The 4,319-nt window shown below is 35.0% G+C and overlaps 1 long non-coding RNA gene across 1 annotated transcript; it reads left to right on the top strand.

Annotated features, from left to right (window-relative positions):
• The first annotated feature begins 697 nt into the window (after positions 1 to 697).
• Positions 698 to 3,602, top strand: LOC145018061 (uncharacterized). Its single transcript, XR_013666809.1, has 9 exons — positions 698 to 833; positions 1,079 to 1,157; positions 1,237 to 1,312; positions 1,405 to 1,504; positions 1,594 to 1,697; positions 1,802 to 1,907; positions 2,288 to 2,347; positions 2,632 to 2,713; positions 3,339 to 3,602. It is a non-coding gene; the product is annotated as an uncharacterized LOC145018061 (long non-coding RNA).
• The last annotated feature ends 717 nt before the right edge of the window (positions 3,603 to 4,319 follow it).

The following is a 4,319-nucleotide window of genomic DNA, read 5'->3' as shown; positions in this document are numbered from 1 at the left end:
CATTGGGGAATGAATTCTCTCATAAAGTAGTAGATCCAGGCTTTATTTATTTATTTATTTATTTGCATTTAAACATAACTAATATAAGGAAGGGTAAAGGGTGTACCATGAAGCCTCATCTCTCTGTTTGAGTCTTGTCTCCATTTACATGTTAGGAAGCTGTTAATGGTAGAAAATGAAACATAATTAAATTTTATTTATAATTTTTTTTATTGTTTTATGACAGGTGTGAGTGTGAAGAAGGATGTGATCGTGACAATCTCTTCTTGTGCATGGGTTTGCTATGAATCAGATGGTGAAATTGAGGCTCTACGTGAATGGCTGGAAGATGATGATGCAAAAGAGAAACAACTGAAAGAAAACATTAAAAAATGGCAAAGGAACAAATCCAATGATTTAAATGATGATCACATTGTGGGTCAAGTTGCACTTCAGTGCAGGCCATCGGTTCATTCCACAAATGTAAGGGCAGAAATGGAATAGAAATTTGGGGAAATATTCCGGTGTGAGTGTTTGGAATTAGTGGGACCTACTTGAAACCATTGTTTTTCATGCCACTACACATTTTCAACTAATTAGCAACTCATCAGTGTGAGACTGAGGGTATAATTGGAAAAAAACCGTGTGAAGTTCATGGGGGTATAATCGGAAATAACTGCTTGTCTTTACCAAAATTAACTGGGAAATCTTATGAAATTCTTCAGTTTCTTAAAATAATTTTTGTGGATATTAAAGCTGATCTTCCGGATGAATCTTTTAGACCTTTAAGAAAAGACCCCTTCAGGCTACGGATTTGGCATGCGTTTCTAAAATCAGCGAAATAAATTAATGAGGTAAGCTTGTTAAAGTTATCGTTTTGCCCTTGTTTTAACTTTTTCAATGACTTTTTAGAGTAAAATACAATTTTGGCTCGTGAGTTGCACACCTTTTTATCAGTTTTAGTCCCCTGAGTTGCACACCTTTTTATCAATTTTAGGGTAAGCATTTATTTTTTACATCTACAACTCTAGTTTGCCCAAATAGATTATGTATGCGATATATGGTAATAATGTTTGGAACATTACATATTTACATTTAGGTTTACAATATCCAAGGATGACACAGTTATTCTTGATGGGGTTGGCGACAAAAAAGGAATTGAAGAAAGATGTGAACAGGTATTACAGTAGCTTTTTAACAATATATTTAATTTATGTACCTGAGCTTCCTAACATGTACTATTTTGTGTTTCTACAGTTGAGATCATCAATTAAATTGAGCACTTCTGATTATGATAAGGAGAAGCTCCAAGAGAGATTAGCAAAAAATTCTGGTGGTGTTGCCGTTTTGAGGGGACGATTCTTATTTTTGTTTTATTTCTAAATAATTTTGGTATGTAAATGATGTGTTGCTGTGATTGGTCAGATTGGCGGAGCGAGTGAAGCTGAAGTTGGTGAGAAGAAGGATAGAGTTACTGATGCTCTAAATGCTACAAAGACTGCAGTTGAAGAAGGAATTGTGCCAGGTAGATTAAATCATGTCCACACATGCTATTTACTAAGTATTTATTTTTAATTGTGATAATGATATCAAAAAATATACAATATAATATAGGTGGTGGTGTTGCTCTTCTATATGCTTCAAAGGAGCTTGATAATCTTATTACAGCTAATTTTGATCAGAAGATTGGTGTTCAAATAATTCAAAATGCTCTCAAGGTAATTCCCCCTTCTTCCTAATAAAAAGCAGCTAGCAGTGTAGTTTTATTGTATATCTATTTTTGTTGCTGATATTTTATTGTTTATTGATTTTGTATGTGAAGGCACCGGTGTACACAGTAGCTGCGAATGCAGGAGTCGAGGGTGATGTTGTTGTTGGGAAACTATTGGAGCAAGATAACCCCGACCTTGGATATGATGCTGCTAAAGGTTCTCTTTTTCTGTCTCTTTGTTAAAAATATAAAATTTTCTTTTTGTTACAGTCAGTAATCATGATCAGTTGCAAGTCACAAGTGGATGAGCTGAGAACTGTAAAGGACTACTGGAATTTACTTGTGTACACTAACTTTAGAGGCTATAGTCCAAAGACATGGGATTCTATGTGATGCTGGAATCCTGATTGCATGAATTCATGGGATTCAATCTCATTGAGTTTCTACTATTGAGTATATGTGGGAGTGAAAAGCAAGGGGCAGTTTTGGTATTTATGATTAAGTGGGATGACATAAGTTATTAGAAGGAAAAGTCATTTTCCTTTTTGTTTTTAAACAATTTCTTTATAAATAATAACTCGCTTTTGTTGACATCAGCATAATGAAAATTCATTCTTGCTGAAAAACGTGGCGGATGGTCAGGTGCTTTTACACTCGGTAAGTTTGTTTTTCTAAATTCTTATAGTTTTTTTTAATCTGAATTTGTTTTTTTAATGCTATAGAACTCGGTTAATTCCCGGGCTTTGAGAATTCCATTCCCGTGGTTGGTCTTTAATGAGAAGATCAAAGCGAACTCTATTTTTCTCCTGGATACGACTGTTGTTTCCGATTCCGTCATGCTATTGTTTGGTAGAAGCATCTCAAAAGGCGATATAGAGAGTCTATTACCTTTTCTTACTCCATTCCTTTTTGATTCCATTCCATTTCATGATATGAAACAGGATGGGCACTTGAAAATGTTGGGAGGATACAAATAATTTAAATCTCTTACCTCTTATCATGCTTGTTCTCCTCATATCAAAAGTAAGTTTTTTCTTTTATTTTGCTTACAAGTTACAATTAGAATTACATTGATGAGTACAACAAGTTTTAGTTTTGAGTTTTGACCATTTACTTTCCTTAGGCTGTTGGTGAAAGTTGACAGGTTTGTAACTTTGTCACTTCACTCGTGTGGTGAAATTTGCTGATGTAGCCGCTATTATGAGGACTAACAATCACAATGGCTTCCCTGTATGTCTGTCATTTTCCATTTCCTCTTCCCTTAAAGAAAAAAATGTTAGAAGTTACATCTCTACAATAACAACACATGACATTTAGGTTGTAGATCAGTCACGAAGTGGAGAAACAATGGTAATAGGTCTTATCTTGCGCATGTATAATTATAAACAATAAAATCTTAAACCCTAAACAGTTATTTTGTTAGCAGTAGCAGGTAGGCTTAAGAAGTTTATATGTTTGTGATACAATCACTTATTGGTACTTCTACAGTCGAAAGTAGATTTTCAGCATAGCCCATCAAGTAGGTAGATAAGTACTTCATTGGGCATTCTAATCTTTTAGGCTGAGAGGGCATTATTTCATTTATAAGACTTTTGCATAGATAGACAATTAATATGAACCTGATGGATGTCTGATTTGCAATTTGCAGGCACAGTCTTAGCGACTTTGTGAAGCCTATTTCTAGTAAAGGACTATCCATATCTGATATCCATCTAACTCCAGATGATTTGGAAGCTTTGGAGGAAACGAGACTCAAGAAAAAGTAAACACATAGAGAGTTGTTGGCACATAGTAAGCTAGATGATGCAATTGTATATAAATGAGTTCATTTTTTTTATAACATTTACTCACTTTTGGAATAATTATTTGTATGACATATTAGTGAAATGAATTATCTTTGTTATTTATGGTATTTTATTTTGTATTGTGAGAATTTTAATGTATTATTTAATTTAAAAATTAGTAAATCTATAAATAATACTTTTTTTAAACATTTAAAATTATGATACGCAAAAATGTGTGTCATCTTCATTTATGACATGGCCTTTCTTGACTTGGGCTTTCTTGATACGCATTGCGTGTCATTAACACGCGCGTCGTAAGGTTACGACACGCCAATGTGTGTCGTCTTCCTTTATGACAGGGCCTTCCTTGATACGCATTGGGTGTCGTAAACGCGCGTCGTAATTGCGCGTCGTAAATGAGCGTTGTAAATGCGCGTCGTCTATAGACGACGCGCAAAAGCGCATCGTCTCTCTTTATGACAGGGCCTTCCTTGACGCGCATTTGCGCGTCGTCTGAGCCTTTTATGACGCGCAATGAGCGTCGTAAAAGGCTGTTTTTCTAGTAGTGTTTAATCTTCCCTAAATATATTATCATAAGGGTCATCTCCTAAATCATATTTACCGCTCATCTCCTTACATCTTATATCCTTATATGCTTGTTCCTAAGAACTTTTCCGAAGGATCATCGCCTAGATTGCATAGACAATACTAATTTGGGGATCACTCCCTCAATATATGTCTAGTAAGGGTTAGGGTATCATCGCATGATTACGCAGCCACAACATCGTCTGGACTCGTAAATCATAATAAGGGTTAGACTATCATCGCATGAATACGTAGCCACA

The sequence above is a fragment of the Lactuca saligna genome, chromosome 9 (assembly GCF_052625555.1).
Source record: "Lactuca saligna cultivar CGN05327 chromosome 9, ASM5262555v1, whole genome shotgun sequence".
Lineage (NCBI taxonomy): Eukaryota > Viridiplantae > Streptophyta > Magnoliopsida > Asterales > Asteraceae > Lactuca > Lactuca saligna.
The sequence above is the reverse complement of the archived record's forward strand: the minus strand, read 5'-3'. Positions and strand labels throughout refer to the sequence as shown.